General features: G+C 40.3%; 1 protein-coding gene across 12 annotated transcripts in view; it reads left to right on the forward strand.

Moving 5' to 3' along the window:
* LOC307019677 (RNA-binding protein Musashi homolog 2) overlaps window positions 1–18,185 on the forward strand; it is a 306,709-nt gene that overhangs the window by 159,099 nt on the left and 129,425 nt on the right. The gene's annotated exons all lie outside the window — the stretch shown is intronic.

The following is an 18,185-nucleotide window of genomic DNA, read 5'->3' on the forward strand; positions in this document are numbered from 1 at the left end:
TGTTTGTTTTTAAAAGCTTGATTTTGATGGGGTTGTTTTTTTTGTTTTAAGGTACGTGATAGAAAGTGTGAACATATAAGGCTTTATCTTTTTGTTTTAATATGACGTTTAATATCATCCTGATTCTGCTATTCAATGCCACAAAACAGTTTCTACAAGACCCTGTCACTTTGTTTGTACAGTTGCAAGAAAAAGTGTGTGAACCTTTTGGAATTTCTGCATAAGTTGGTCATAAAATGGAGGAAGCCACTGCTGTCCAGAAAAAACATTGCTGCACGTTTGAAGTTTGCAAAAGAGCACCTGGATGTTCAACAGCACTACTGGCTAAATATTCTGTGGACAGATGAAACCAAAGTTGAGTTGTTTGGAAGGAACACACAACGCTATGTGTGGAGAAAAAAAGGCACAGCACACCAACATCAAAACCTCATCCCAACTGTGAAGTATGGTGGAGGGAGCATCATGGTTTGGGGCTGCTTTGCTGCCTCAGGGCCTGGACAGATTGCCATCATCGACGGAAAAATGAATTCTCAAGTTTATCAAGACATTTTGCTGGAGAACTTAAGGCCATCTGTCAACCAATTGAAGCTCAACAGAAGATGGGTGATGCAACAGGACAACGACCCAAAGCACAGAAGTAAATCAACAACAAAATGGCTTCAACAGAAGAAAATACTCCTTCTGGAGTGGCCCAGTCAGAGTCCTGACCTCAACCCAATTGAGATGCTGTGGCATGACCTCAAGAGAGCGATTCACACCAGACATCCCAAGAATATTGCTGAACTGAAAGAGTTTTGTAAAGAGGAATGGTCTAAAATTCCTCCTGACCGTTGTGCAGGTCTGATATGCAACTATAGGAAACGTTTGGTTGAGGTTATTGCTGCCAAAGGAGGGTCAACCAGTTATTAAATCCAAGGGTTCACATACTGTTTCCACCCTGCACTGTGAATGTTTACATGGTGTGTTCAATAAAAACATAAAAACATATAATTGTTTGTGTGGTTTTAACTTAAGCAGACTGTGTTTGTCTATTGTTGTGACTTAGATGAAGATCAGAACACATTTTATGACCAATTTATGCAGAAATCCAGGCAGTTCCAAAGGGTTCACATTCTTTTTCTTGCAACTGTATGTCCAGAAATTATTTTGTGAAAATAGACGTACAGCTAGCTGGAATTGGGAAAATCAATCAGAGCTGCTAATGAGCCACTTGGCTTTTAGCTTTTAGTCAAAGTACATACTGACACAAGTAGATCAGAGTGCACTGAAAAGAGCACACAATAATGAAGTGGGTATAGACTGAGGTGCATTTTATCTTTGAGGCTTTGCTCCCTGACACTGTGACATTTTGGAATTTTGCACACATAATTACTCACTGAGACAAGTAAAACTATAAACTGAGAAACCACCAGGGTGGGATATCCAAATTGTTTCTCGATTGGATTCGGTGTACATTTACAGAAAATTGAAGTCTGTTAGAAAACAGGACTGTGGTATTTCTATTTTCAGTTTCTCAGACATTTAGATGTGGAAATTATGAACTGGGCCTTTGCTTTACAGACTATTTTAATAAAACAGTGGAGCAACAGGTGGTTCCTTAAAAGAAAGAAGTATGTTGACTGCAGAAAGGTACCATGGCAAAATGCAGAGTTATATTGCCTAAAAAAAAGCTAATGCTAGTTTCTCCAACCAAAACAGTGATAGTTGAGAGTATGTGCATCAGAGACTATATTTTATATTTTCACCATGAACACATTTAAGACAATTGGTAAAAATTAGAATTGATGAATGTGATATATTTTATAAATGTCTTTAGTTTGCATCCGTGTGCAAACACTTGCGTATTTGTTTGTGTGTTTTCCCTGTTTTACGTGCGTGCATGCTCCCAGAGAAATAAAATAAAAATAATGACGGCGGCGCTGGGCAGGGGGATTGGCATTTGAATACCACTGAGTAACCACAGAGTGCTTCGGATTCTGTCATCACAACCTCTGTATGAGTTTGGACCAGACCTGGACAACCGCGCAGCCTCCCACCTGGCCCACTGACAACTAATAAACCCCCATCAGTATAGGTACACACCAAGATAGGAGGCTGCTGAGGAAACATTGCGACAATTCTTGATGACTTGAATAAATCTTGGTGTTTGCAGAGTCTGTCAACAGCGGCTTTGATCTCCTACCTGCTGCTCGTAAATTCCCAGCCTCATGGAGAAAGTCTGCCAAAGGGTTCACTCGCTGTCTTTATTGCTGGGGATGGCACCATTCAAGTGCTAACTTGTCAGGTATAAAGACATCAGCACTCACAGTATTCGCTAACCGTGCCATTAATCTTACCCAAAGTCTATGCTAAATGCATTTGTAGCGGGTTTGCCTTGCAGATGGGCTGATGCATGCTGAGTTAGTGCGAGCTGCTGGTGTCGCCTGTTGACACGGAGATCAGAGGGCTGTGAGAGATGGAGAGATGCTGTCATGAGATGGCGGCAGGCAGACGGCACATGGAGAGACGAGACCAGGCTCCACACTCGTTTTCAAGGAAGAAAGTCCATGCATACCCCCTTAGCTGTTTGTAATTTTTAGGCACAGATACCTACTGTATTAAACAACTGGCAGGGAAATGTCACATCATAGCCACTTATGGTACATGTTAGGATTACATTACCCTAGCATGGAACAGGACAGTTCCTAGAGCTTCTCGATTTAAATTTAAACGGGGTTTGATTTCCAGACCAAATGTTTGAAAACCCTTACACATTGGATATTCACATTTCGCTTAATAAGGTTTACCTTTAAATACGTTTCAAACTGTTTCGTGCAATTTAAGATGTTAAAATTGCCCCTTTCTCTCCTGTTTTAAAGAAACACTGAATCCTGAAACATGTCTATAGATAAGGTCCAACATACTATAAGGATTAAATACAATCAGCCAGTTGCCCAATCGTGTGAAGAATAAGAAAAAAGAATGTGTCGCTTTGTGCAGCTTTATCCGTCCACAGAGAACGCCAAATTGAAGGTAACTAGAAACCAAAGAGGAACGTTCTTTTTTGGCATGTTGGCTTCGGTTCTTATTTAGAACCTCATCCAGTTCCCAACCCAAGTATGTTTTCCATAAAATGCTTGAATATTTAGTTTAGACGTTTGAATTGACATTAATGATGGCTCAGTTTGAGACCCTAGAGCGTGCTCTATATAATCCTTGGATGTTTTGTTTTGACTTTTTAATGGACCTTAATGATGGCTTAGTTTGATTACCATTAGCAGGACTGAAATATCAATCATTTCCTGGCGATCCAGCTGTGATGGGTGTCATGCTGGGGGCCTTCATACGGAGAGACCCTCATCTGCTCAGTGTCATACCTTTCACCACTTTGCTCTCTCTATCTGACCCTTTCAACAAGAAAGAGAGTGACAGATTTGGGCGGATAGAAACGGCGCAAGAGACAGAGAGTGGGTGGCATATCCTTTTAGATTTAGGCCTAGCTGAAATCCCTGCTAAATAAAATCAAAGATAGCTGTCGGATGCTTTTACCGAGCACGCAAATGGCACTATCAGTGGAGAAGTCAAAGGTCCACAGCTACTTGAGAATTGAGGTTGTCACTCATGTCTTTAAGCATACGGCGTAAGGGCCAGCCGTCTGTTTAACAGGCGTACCTCACAATAAACTAATACAGTAGTGATCCCATAAGCAAATATATATGATTGATGTTTTTTTTGTAATCTAACTTCACCTAGGTTGTTTTTTTGTACCTTTATTTAAGAAAACATTGCTTTTATGTATCTTATCCACAGATGGCTTTTGGTGGTCCAATGTGGGTGACCACATCTGTGTTTGAGTGTGTGTGCTCTACATCTGTGTACTTGTGTTGTGTCGGGTGCTAATGACAGTTGGCATTTGGCCACTATCAGTGGATCGTTAATTAGTATTGAGAGGTTTGGGGGAAAAGCACAGATTCTACTCTATCTCACAAACAGATGTGTGTTTGATCTGCTAACCCATCACAAACACACACACACATACACACTGTCCATCCATAGCAATTATCTGACATATGGAGATGTCTATAAGCAAGCTCTTCTAGTCATACTGATATTGACAGCAATAAATCTAAACAGAGAAAAACCTCAGCAAAAAAAACAAAACATGAGTGAAATTGAAGTCTGTTATTAGCCTGCCAAATAAATATCATAAAGACATAAATGACAATACCAAATCGGCAACAACTCAATAAGCAGAGAAGCACGTTTAGCACCTTATAATTGTACTGAAATACTCAAGTAAAAGTTGACATACTTTTTATAGATTTGTTGTAGGTCAAATCCTTATCCTCACAAACCAAGACAAAACAGTAAACATAGCAATGCTAAAAGTCCTCAATACATAGAAAACAAGAAATCAGTTAACATATTTATATATTTATATTATTAATATCGGTCAAAAATAGTCAAACATAGTCACTCCAGATAGCAAACACAGTCATTGAACAAAGTTTACTGTCAATAAAACAAAAAATGTAATTGCACTTAGTGAACCACATACCTCCGTCAAGGCCAATGTTGCATTCAGGTCCTCCATGGATGGTCTCATTTACAAAGTTATTCTAACTAAATAGTGTTCAGAGGCTGTATATGATAAGACGAAAAGTGTTAAAATCAGATGACTCTGAGACCACATGATTGTAGCACTCATACTCTGTCTAGCATTGTTAAAGAAAGAGACATTACATCTTGTTACTCTCCCATAATGTAAACCGTTTCCGCCATTGTTTCTAAAGCTGATGGAGGTACATGACAGACTCACAAAGCACGGCTCAAACATTCCCTTCCTGTCGGAGGTAACAAATGCCCATTATTGGTGGTACCAGCCTTAAAAAACGTACTTGAAAAGCACTTCACTGGTGCAAGACGAGAAGTAATGAAAACAATTCTGTTTATATTTTTAAAGCCAACCTTTAACAAGCCTCTTAAAAATCTCAAACATTGGAATAAAATATATTATAGCTCTAACTAATGTCAGAGCCTTTGTCTATTCGGTTAATTGTTGCACAGTTGTCCTGATGGAATTACTCCGTGACCTTTAGTATTTTTATTTCTTCAGCCCTTATATTTGCTAAGTGATGGTATTCTGGCTCATTAGCGTGCACACACACACACACACACACACACACACACACACACACACACACACACACACACACACACACACACACACACACACACACACATGCACACACCAATACACACGCACATGCACTCCATAACAAGACCCAATGTATTCACTCCCCCGAACCCCAGTGCCATTGTTCTGCTTTATAACACTGGGAAAGGAGCATCCGTCAAGTATATTAGCTGGATCCTATTACTGTCACCAGATTGCCTCTCTGAGCCATCTTAAAGAGCCCCCAGACAAAACTTCCTGTCATGTTAATCCAAGCTTTAATAAATAGAGGGATGTGTAACCATATTCAAATAGGGGCTCCCGTATTTATGCTGACAAAGAGAGACGGGCTATCACCAAATGACAGATGAAAGTGTTTTGCATGAAAAGGAAGAGAGACAAAAAAGTTTTTATCGGTGCCTATTCTCTCCCATTCTGGGGAGAAATGTCAAATTATTAAAATGGCCTTTAAGAAAAAAAGCTTAAGCCTAATCTAAGTAAAACACTGCAGGTATTAGGGACTGGGGCCATTGTGAGTGAAATGAATGCTATTCAACTCAAGCCAGCAGCTCCTTTTATCCATCTTGTTCACCTGTTGATATCAAAGTACATTATACACATCTTGTCTCCTGAGAGAGATTTGTGTTCATTGGACCTGTGAACATTAGAGCATACTATCATTGAGCGCTTTCACCCATTCATGAACACAAAAAGAGTGTTATTAAATGTTATTTTATAGATGGTTATTCAAAAGTATTACAAGCTTGGTGATTTAGTTAAAGCTCTGGCAGTCGCAAAGGTGAGGACTAAGGAGAATTATCGTCCCTCAACAAAGAGAGCTGTAATTGACCTCGCTAATTCAAGGCTATCTCTTAGATTCACTCTTGGAAAAAGAGCAAAGGCACTTTTGCTATCACAGAGAATGGCATGCTCTTTTATTAAACTAGGTTAATTTCAAGATGGTCATTCTTTGACTCTGAAGAAACATATTTTTTAACCAGTATTTCAGAGCTGACTGTATTTTAATATGTCGTGGAGAGACTTTCCATTTCATTCATAATCTGATTGATTTCAAACATGTTTACCATGACTAAAATGTTCCACGTTTTGCTGAGATGGCATGGGTTTCACATTAATATTACTTTTACATTGCCCAATAAAACAGAAAAACAGGACTATCTTAAAATGCTTAAAACGTCTTAATTTTAGTATTTCAGTAGAATGTATGGGAATGATGTACCTATTCTAGTATGTATGTTGAAAAAAGCAGTGTGTTTAAAACAAGGTAGTGTGTATAACCTTGCATTGGTTATTCCAATGTAGTCCATTTTGTTAAGTTCAACTCATGTAACCATTTCAACATACCTGTTCCCAGACATCCATCACAACCTCGTCATCGTGTTTTCACACTGTCTCTCCAAACATGTAATAGTCTGCTCCGACCTGTTTCTGGCCTCCAGTCTGCGGCTTGCAGCTATATTTACATTAGCAAGGAGGAAGGAAGCAGAGGCGGATGATGTAAAATGTGTTTCATGTTTGTGTACTAAAAGAGAAATCTGATTGGCTTACCCGGAGGAAGGGCAACATTTTAAATAAGTCCTCAATGTTAAACTGTTTGCTCTAGGGCTTAGGGATTGCTCACCTCTCCAAATACAATTTTAGCTTGAAACCACAATATTTCCCAGCCCGAGCTTTCACATGGGAGAACGGGGGACGGCCCTGGTGCAGCAGCTTCGTGGAGGTGGCTCGCAGGCATACTCCATTCTGACAGAATGAGGAGGCACTCTACAAGAGTGTGGCGGAGAGGAAAGGGGCCCTATTAATAAAATGACTCCATAATGGGTAGTTCCCTGCAGCTTGGCAAAGGAAGACAGGCAGATTGATGGACGAGGCCAAGGCCTACTTCCTCAAGCATACTGAGCTCAACTGTGTGGACATGCCTCTGTGAGGCCAAACGCAAGGCCAGACGCCACAACATACTGGAGACCCATTCATATAGGAAGGAAGAACCTTATGAATGGCTTCCTGTTTTGTGTAAAAAGGTCAAAGTGGCAGTTTTTAAACGAGCAATGCATCACGTCTACGCCTAGTTGCAATGCCCTATTGAGATGGCTATATGAAAGCTTCTAGCTCAAATTATGCAATACGCTCTGTAACACAAATGGCTGATTTGGATGATGGAAGCAGGCAGAGATGACCTCAATTGTAATCTTACCTCAAAGTAAGGAAACAGCCTCCCTGGGTGACACATTTACATTCATATAATGCATAATTATCGTTACTTTGGACTAAAGCAGACATAAAATGGTATAGGCCACAAATATAGGTTGTTTACAATAAATATTGTAAATTCATTTCTTCTTTTTCTTTAACCGTTTTTGTGTTGAGACTTGCTTGGGCAGGGCTAGAGATGTGCAAATAAAATATTGCTTTGCCACAATAGTGTTATGGTCTACTCTAACAATGTAGCGGGCTCCTGAAGGCATCAGTCCATCATCCTTTCATTACATTTCTTTGTAACAGTACATTGATTAGAGTGGCCTCAGCATGACTGCCTTTTTAATTGTGTATTTGCTGATCTGAAAGCAGTGCAGAGCGCCATGGTAGGATCAGTACTAACCATTTGGAGAATGCTCTGAGGCATTGTTTGACACACAAAATTCATTGTTAGAATATACATCAGTTTGTATCACCATAGCGACCTCCTTGGATGCCGAGCAGGGGACCTCATAAATATGTAATCCTGACAGATTTGAGGAATTGTCTTCCTCAAGTGTTCCTCTCAAGCCATTTTGTTAATGTCAACATGAAGGAAAGTTACTGGAATAAGTGTTGACATTCAGCGCATGGTGTGTATCATTAATAATTACATACACAACCATTTTTGTCAGATGACTGCTGAAAAAACACTCAAATCACATTTTCTGTCGCTCTCATTTTTCGGTAATTAAGTATATAAAATAGATGAATTGTGGACGTGAACCCTCTAAGCACATTTACCCCCCTCCCCCCGTGTTGCCATGGATTATTTCATGGTGTAATCATATGCAGTGTGGCATATGACAGTTAAGATTTGTAGTCATCCCTCAAATATGTGTTTATTCATTAGTCATTTAAATATCTGGGGCGTCCATATGGCTCCCCTTGTTTCCTCCGTCAATATTATAAACTGTACAAAGGATATCATAGAAATGTGGATATCATAGAAATGTGGTATATATATATATATATATATATATATATATATATATATATATATATATATGGTAGCATTTTTGCTACACTGTAACCTGTAAACATTTTTTATAATTATACCATAGCGATGCATGTGTTATGCACATATTTGTCTCATAATATGCAAATAAAAAGTAGACACGTGAACGTGATACAGCGCACAGAACAGCTGCGAGCATAAAAAAACATCCTCCCATGGGAGCATTGCTGCTACTCTTGCACATATGTGGCCCCGGGACCATTTTAAATTGGACGACGGTAAGAAGAATATGTGCCAAATATGCGATAAGAAACTGGCCTACCACGGTGGCACAACAACTCTGAAAAGTCACCAGGATGCTGTAAGTAGTAGCCTAGCTTAGCTTAGCTGTTGTCAAGTTGCCATGATGAAGCTGCTTTATCCGCCGTTTAAACAGTAACGTTACACATGATAAAAACGTGCACCTACTTTGCTTGGAAAATAGTTGCAAGCAAGCAACCGAATTGTTTTTTTATATTATTTTTTTTTTATTTGATCCGAATAGTGCAAATAATAGGAATAATGTTGGAACATCTGGGGCTAAGGCAATGGCATAAAGTTGAGTAGCTCAGCCTAACTTGTGTACATAGGTGCATCCCCACGCATCCCAGCCATCAACATCCTCAACAATACAGCAGACCCTACAGTTACCCTACAGAGGACACATTTACTTTTAATGTTTGCGAGTACTGAGACAATAAATACATATAAATCGTAATCGTATGCTCTTTCTGCGCTTCTGCTTAACAGCGTGTTGTCAGGAGTCTAGGATTTGGAGCGTGTTATTAAACCTTTTTGAAAAAAAATATTTTTTTGAAAAACATTTTTATAAAAAAAATATATAAATCTCTCCGCACCGAATATTCGAATATTCGCTGCTCATTACTACCGAATATCCGGAGCCCCAATAATGGTATACGGGACAGCCCTAGCAACATATAATACAATACAATATGATTATACTGTATTGTCAGATCAGGTTTAACATTTTTCCTGCATCACAGCAACTCCAATTGCAACATCGACGTGAGCACCCTTTTTTTTAAAAACATTTTTCAGACAACCAGTGCCTTTATTGAGGGGACATAATTGAAACGGAGAAAAATAAGTACCGGGCAACATTCAGTCCCGGTTCCTCCACTTTTGCACCAATCCCCAGTACAATGGCCGCCAGCTCTACCAATTGAGCTATAAGGCGGCCCAAGGGCTAATTTTTAAGACAATAAACAAGGACACAATACAACAATTACTGAGAAAAATATGTTCAAGATTTTATAACGTCCAGTTGGCCTGGAATTGACTTGATTTTAGGATTGACTGGTGCACAAAAGAGTGCCATTATCTAACTTTATTAAATCGTGGGGCCCTGCATCCATGATTAAGCGCCTTCTCACCCTCACTGTCTTCTTTCTATGTGTTGGTGGTTCATGCATACATGTGCCATGTTTGCACTCTAGCCATGCATTTTCATCCCTCCTGCTGAGGGTTGCCACTCATCCATAATTCATTTTGGGAAAGGGTTAGGTTGTGTTTCAGATTGAACATAGCTGGCTTGGCCTCTGCTGAAGACCTAAAAGAAAATCGCTAGCCCATCTAGGCTCACGCATAAGAACAGTGTCCCTTTTGCCCCCTTGTGTAATTGCAAGAGCTTATAGGGAGCTAAAATGTTGCCCTCTGCTCCTTGTTAAACCACCACTTGTAAAAGCGCCCAACCGTGGATGCAGCACATTGCAGCTCATCGTTCCCAGACAATGATATAGATTTCCTCTACAGAAGAACAATCGAAAGGGTTGTCACAAATGTGTCCATTGTCACTGGGTCGCTATCATTTCTCTGTTAATTGCCATCATTGTAATAGAATATTAGATGCTTCACAGTGCAAAGGAAGTGTTGATGAAGGGGCAGTGCCAGCTGAGTTTTCTCCTTGACCGTGACCCATATCTCTTTAATGGTAATGATGATGATGGAATAGTAATAATGTAATTCTTCATTGATCCCTGTAGGATTTTTTTTCTTTTTCAAAATCCTCCATGGTGAAGATGGTGCAGTTTGAGAATACTGCCCTAACAAGGCAGGGATCCACTTTCTTGCTCAGACACACTTAAGGAAAATGAATGTTTGTCAACAAGGAGGCTTACAATGTCCTAACAGTGGTCTCTATAGTCAATATGTTATTTAACTGAGTTTATCACGAGAGGTGGTTCAAAGAGTATTTGTCGTGCCAAGTGAAAATGATATTTATCAGATGCCTCTGGCAATACTTAGGTGTTTTTCTTATAGGTAAATAGCACTTTTCAAATGTTTTTTTTTTACAAATCCAACTGAATGTTATGAAGTAGTTTGTTAAGCACCTGTCTCTTTGTTCATTAGTTTTCAGTGGGGAATAAGCGTATGACGAGACATGATTTAACTTTTCAGAATCCTGCTGGTGACATCTAGGTAGAAATTGTAGGGGGCGCTTGTTTTGCCGTGTATTAAAGACTTGAATTATTCTAAAAAGGCTGATTCAAATCAAATTTGATAACAATAGGTATTCACTTAAAATGCACTTACTTCATCTCTCTTTTGTCAATATTCAATTTTTGTATTATACTATTCTGTCCTTCACTTCCTACCTTTTCGGTTGATGCAATTTCAATCATAAGAATGATTAACATTGATTAATGATAATGACATCCCCTTGCCATGGCAAACATGTGAATATCTTACACGGCTCAGTTATATTTGAGGTGAAAGTGATTCAGTACAATTAGTTGGAAATATTTCTGCGGTTTTCTTTTTTTCTTACACAGATTTGTTAGTTGAATCACCCACATATTGTCAAAAGTAGTTGCTTAGATTTTCAAAATGATCTGCTCTTTTGTGCACCTGTTGAATCAATGCGAACAGCACAGACTGCACTCTTGGTATTCAGTGTAAGCACAAATCCCAACAAACCTTTACACAGAAATTGCCCAATAACACGCAAACAGTGCATTATTTTCCACTAGAGTGAAAGTGAACTGCACAGCAAGTGTAATAGTTGAATGTAGGAGAGGATAGAACCAACACAAAGCCCCGCTGGGCAACAACAGAGACCAGAGCCTCAACAAAAGGAAGAGCATAAGCAGACCCAGGTCGCCGTCTGTGGCTCACGTGTCCGTTCCTTTGGCATCAGATATGATCTATATCAGTGTCACACCCAAATTGCAGGACCGCTCCTGTGCTAGCCTTCAGCCATGAGCCGAATGTAAATGTGCATTTGACACCTTTCTAAATCGCTGTCATAATTCATTTCCAGAGCTCTTAAATCTCTCCCTGTCAGCTGGCACCGCCGCTGTTTTCCTGTCCAGAAACGGAGCACATTAGCCTTTATTGATGCCATCGTCCTTTGATACATAATTCATCATTCGGCAACCTTTTTCTGGAATTATCTTGCATTTTTCTGAGGTTGTTCAAACCTATGGATTGATACCGACAAAGAGGTTGCACCTGGTATGGAGTTAGGTGTCATGCTATATGACAGGAACAGGAAAAGGTGTCAGACCAGACTGATATAGAGCTCCAGTGTCATGTTGCTCTCTCAATTGACTGACCACGGGGAGTTTTTCCACTTGAATATATCAGCATGACCTGTAAACCTCACACATTCTCTAGCCGTGACAAAATCTGTACCTTATGGCTTCGAACTAGGTGTAATGTGCCTATAAAGTTATGGAGAGTCAAAGGGTTTATAGCAATAAGCTCAAATAATTCCAGTTGTGTTCATATTTTGCACCAAAGGCAAACATTTAAACACTTTCAGATTGAAATGCAGCTCAATATATCAAGTCTCTTACCTTCAATGGTCACAATATGAAGTATGAAACTAATGGAACTGACCTTTAACAAACATGGCATACATAGAGGACTGAAACCAATGACCAAAGTGCGGTCACCTTTAAGCTTACACAAGAAAAGTCTTTTAGCATTTAGATTAATTGATACCTTTTCAGCCAAGTTGAAATGGTGTAAATGGGCCCTAGTCTGCTTTCTTGGGTTTTCCCTTTACTTTAGTCGTGTGTTATATAGGAAAATGGTTTGCACATGCTAAAATCCCAAAGTACCCTCCAGAGGGAGTTTCTCTGCCTTAAACGCCTCCATTGTCATTGTTTACTTCCCTTATATCGTTACATCACTACGTAGCACTTGTATTGGCTAGCGCTCCAATACATATGAAGTGACAGTCTTAGGGACGGGAAACTCTAAGCGGTTGACCAATCACAACATAGCATGCCAGCTAACCAATCAGAGCAGACTGGGCTCTGGTTTCAGACAGAGGGTGAAAAGAGGTGCTGCAGCACAGGCAGTATGAGAAAAATAAAGAGCTTTTGATCATTAAAGCATGGAGACATGTCCCAGTAGAGGCACAAAATACAATTATGAACCTGCACCTTTGCATAATAGGGCCCCTTTATATATTATGTAAATGTGAAAAATAACAATATTGAGTGATAGCATATCTAAAATATCAGATTTCACGCAACTTTATGCACACATAACAACCCACTTACTTTAACAACATTCATTGCCATACTGAACATTTATTATTACGTTTTAATTTAATCAGCTGACATTTGTATGTTATACCGAAACAAATTTCCATTTATCGAATGGACCCTAGTACTGCATTGCCATCTTCTCTGTGACTAAAAGTGAATTGCTAGTAAACCAACAATTCACCCGGCTAATACACACCTGTCAGCCCTTTTTCTAAAGAGGAGGTTATTTGGCTTTCGATGTGTTTGCTGCAGGTTTAGTTAAAGAGCTGCCCGGCCCTCTCACCCCCCGACTGTCTTCAGCCTTCTCTTTTTTAAGTAGCCGTGGACTGTGCCAGTGCATATACCACAGTGAAATAGACTTTTGCTCTTTTCTTCATTGTCACAAAAGGCCAGGCACTTCGCTGGAGTTCCCATTCCCCTTTTACATAGTGATAAGACAGCCATTATCCTTTGAACCTTTTCTTTTCACCGAGCCTGGAGAAAAGGAAGAGTGAAAGAGAAGGATGAGGAGGACGGAGAAAGATTTCTTCCCTGAGGTGAGCCTGGCCTCACCTCTGTATGGCGGGCTTTTTTGTGAGCAGTGAAGAGGTCCTTAACCTTCTATCAGATGGAGGCACACAGTTGTGTTCTGCTTGAATAACTACATTGAAAAGCCCTGAAGCACGGGAGATGGTTCTATAGACTGTGCAAGTGGCAGAGAGAGAGGCTGGGGGTGTGGAAGAGAGGGGAGACTGTATTGTGTGACCTGCTGGAGTGTGACACTCACATGATGTGCACATTCTTTGTTAAAGTGCCCATCAGTGCTTCACTGTGAATCTGCGTTCTCTGTTGTATGGGTCTCGCTGACAGGATGGTCCTCCTCTAATAATGTCACAACAACACAGTTCACACATTTATATAATACACTTCCTTTAATAGACCACACTTCATTTTACAAAGTAGCAGCCTCCCTGCTCTCAGGCAGTAAATAGCTTTACAGTAGCAATACTATCAATATCTCAGTGCACATATTTGAATGTCATGTTGCATGAAGGGCTCGTGGCGGTTGAGGTTTGATGATACTAATAATAATAAATTATATTTTTATAGCACTTTTCTCTGACTCAAAGGTGCTTTACAGTGTGAGGGAGGGTAGACAAACAAGGACAGGCAAACAAAAACAACAAAACAAAAAATAAATAAAATAAACAGAAAAGGCAATCAAGAGGAAGTTGATTGAGAGGGGGGGGGCTTATGGATAGACAGAGTTGAATAGATGGGTTTTGAGGCGGGACTGGAACAGGGTGAGGGACTCAGAGTCACGGATGTCTTGGGGGAGGGAGTTCTAGAGCTTCGGGGCTGCCACAGAGAAGGCTCTTTCCCTGAAGCTCCGGAGTTTGGCCCTTGGGGTGGAAAGCAAACCGGCTGAGGTGAATCTGAGGGTCCGGGGAGGATGGTAGAGGATGAGGAGGTCAGTGAGGTAGGGGGGGACCAGATGGTGTAGGGATTTGTAAGTGAGGACCAGGAGTTTGTAGTGGATACGGTGAGAGACGGGAAGCCAGTGGAGTTATTTGAGGACCGGGGTGATGTGATGCCAGGATTTGGTGTGGGTGAGGAGTCTGGCGGCTGCGTTCTGGACACGCTGGAATCTATTGAGGGATAATGACGATGTTGTTTTACAAAATCCATTTGAGGTCCATTATAGAGTTTATAAAACACAATCAACTTGTGTCACACGTAAATCCACAGTTACCCTTGCGGGATGAATCTAAAAATGATTGGACACAAGAAAACCGTGCGCCTCCACAGCTACTCTAGCTTAGAATTGACTCTACAGTTCAACAGCGTAACTGACAACATGTGCTAAGGATCGTTCTCTTACAGAAAAAGTACACCATTTCAAAAACAATTAGAACAGGTCTATTCTTGATATAAAGTACTAAACTTAAAATCAAAAAAATGTGTTCATCCGTTATGATTAGTGTATTTATAATATGTGACCCGCTCTATCGAAATCAGTCGGAAGTCGCAACGGCTCATTTAAAAAATAAACGTGGATTTGTGTAAAAAAATAGTTGTTTTGTTTGATTTTAAACAAACAAAGTCTTGGCTTTCAGAATATGAAACTTTTATTTCCAAAATCACACGATAAATACATTTTTGAAGCTTGTAAAGGGAAGATGACAACTCTCACTCGCCACTCTGCTGTTCCGCAGCGCCGCTCCCCCTCCCTCCCGCTGAAATTATGAATTTAAGCGTATAGTAATCATAGATAACACGGCAGGGTCCGTTAAAGTTTGTTTTCATCTTATTCCAAATAAACAAAGTCTTGGCTTTCAGAATATTAAACGTGTTTCGGCAAATTCAGACGATAAATACAACTTTGAAGCTTGTAACGGCATCATTACAAGCGGAGAGCGGAGTAACTTGACGTCACAGCAGGCATAACAACAGCCGGTGTTTCTCGTGAGGGATTTCCCCGGGAAACAAACACAATACACGCAAACGCAAAAATACACAAACACACACACACACTCGCGAGCTTCCCCCAGACCAGTAATCCAAACGAAAATATCTTCCCTCCGTAGTATTTTGATCATTTGATCCGCTAATAATCAATCAGATCGATGGATTCCAGAGAAGAGAAAACTTTGAAGGCCTTTTTCTCAAAATGATGACTTTTATATAATGTGACATATTTGGCTTAATATTTGGAGTACAAAAAACAATCCTGATATCATTAGAAAGCTAGGAATCTCCTCTTTCCAACAGTGTATACAACTCAAAGTGTGCCTTCGGGTCAATGCGACTAAGTTTTCGATGGAGCAGGTCACATATTTAAAACGTATAACTCCAGATGTACATCTGTTAAGAGACACAACAAGCAAATCCATGTCTCAAACACAGAATTTGTGAATGTTATGCTCTTACCTGTTTGCCTTGATGGCATCGATGCAATGATTATAGTTAGCTACCTAACCAAACAAACGTATTACACGTCACAAACAGTGTTATGTTGCGTCCATCATCTTTGCAGGTGCCTGTGGGTACGATTTTACATTTTGATGAGTTTCATCTCGCCAAATCACTGAGTAGGCTTCACAAAATTGGCGCTAATCAATCTCTGTCACAACAGTTGAATTTCAAGAGAGCACCTTCATTTTTCTGAAAAACTGAATATTTTTGTTTTCTCAGCACTTCTAGCGTTGAATGCCACCACTATTACTTTTTGGGGGGTTTTGCTATTTATGACATTACATGACGGAAGTAAAATGCTATTCATTTCTGTCTCCCATGTAAGTGATCACAGGCTGTCAGCCACACTTGTCAAATTAAATGTTTTACCATAAATAGTAAACATGCTGTTCCATCTCTTTGGAGCTTTCATGCTGTCAGATGTGGAGACGTTATTAACTGTTTCTGGTTTGAACTACAAATATTTATATTATTTAGTTCCTGAAAAGAGTTATAATCTGTCTAGGTACTCCATGTAACAGCAAAATAACTGAACTGCAGAAAATGAAGAACAACCAGAAGTTACTGTGTTCTTCAAACTCATTCAATAAAATCACAGCCCACTGCTTTACAAAATCAAGTTAGCCTACTTTCTCTCACTTTAATGGATAACACAAAAGGTTAGGTTCAAAGACAATTTAGGTGTATGTTGTGAACAACTGTTGCTGCCAGTAATATCGCGTCCAACATTGAGTCAATATCTCCAAAGTCTTAGAAATGCTATGATAATCTTTAGATTGTTTGTTTGTTTGTTTGTAGCCTTTATTAGTAGATAGAAGAAACAACACTGAAACTGTCTTATAGTGACAACCTTACCCCGGGATTCCACCGGGTCCATCTGCACAGTGGTTTTGGTCCGACCTCCTCCAGCATCATACCCAGCCGGGCGCGTTTCAGAAGCGTTTTTGTTGATTTGGGCATATTTCCTGGACAGGCTACTTTGTGCAGACAAAGTTAATAATAATTGTAATATCTCAGTTATAAAAGACATGAATCAAAGATGTGTTGCTGTATTTTAGTGGTAAAAAAATGCATTCATCCTCATAATTATTCTATATATATAATTTACACAGTGCCTGTAAACCGGAGGAGAACGCTGGCATTTCTCCTCCCACTTGAAAGACTACGGAGGGATAGGGTCTGCAAAATGTGTTTATTTTGGGGATTGAATGGATGCTCTGACCGTTCCACTTCCTGCCCGGCGCTATGCAATGCCTCGCATCGCGTCGAAAATAGACCAGCCGCGGCCGTAATGCGGCGCAGACCGACCCGGTGGAATCTTGGGGTTAGAAGGTGTTTTATCTTGCAATAAAGCCTCCTAACCCTTAGTAAATCCTTTCATTTGTATCCTACATTTTAGTTCCAGAAAAACTTTGTCTTGTATTTCAACCAAATCATTTAAAAAATGTATTTACCTATAGGTGTATGTATACATTTTTTTTCAACAAAGTGCCCGGGAGCCGCATGTGGCCCCTGAGCCGTGCAGTGAGTAACCGGGCCCTGCAAGCTGTGCCAACGTCTTGTGTGCCAAATGTGTGGCAAGAGGGTGGCGGGAACAGTGTGCCAGCGCTAGTCTGCCTGGCTGCCAGGCACTTCTATTTACCCAATCAGACAGTTCGGCTTGAGTGAGACCCCTATTCTTGTCTCTTCCCATCTCCTCCCGAAGCTTCGTCACCCTCCCGTGAAAAAACACAGGCGCATGCTTGTGTGCACATCTTTCCCCCTGAACGGCATCAAGCCTCCTCGCTACACCGCTACACTCACCTAGAGACCAGAACCAGAGAGTGAATAGTGCAGAGTGTTCCCTCTTTGTTTCTGTCTGCTGCTGCTTCCTTCCCCTCTTTTTTTGTTTTTATTTTTCTCCCAGACTAAATGAGCATACCTCACTCAGTTTTTTAAGCATTTTTCAGAGTTATACAGTAGAAAGCAGAGTGTGTCTAGAGATCCGTTTCTCAGGGACGTGTGAAGAGAAAATATGCTGTCTGTCTGTGTGTGGCTTTATTAGACATGATGAGGGATGATATTATGGTGGATGCTGCCGCCGCCGCGAGATGAGGGAAGGATCCCATTTGTCTCACGCTTGCTTACTGTAATGTGTTTATCTGTCACTCTCCACAGCACCGGACATTGGTGTTCATCAAAAATAAATATTGTCCACCAGTTTTAATTTCGTCAACGAAAACTATGACAAAAAATGTTCGTCAACGACCTTTTTTAAATGACTAAGACGAGACGATGACGAGCTAAAAATAGATTCTTGATT

The sequence above is a fragment of the Notothenia rossii genome, assembly GCF_949606895.1.
Source record: "Notothenia rossii genome assembly, chromosome: 9".
NCBI classification, from domain to species: Eukaryota; Metazoa; Chordata; class Actinopteri; order Perciformes; family Nototheniidae; genus Notothenia; species Notothenia rossii.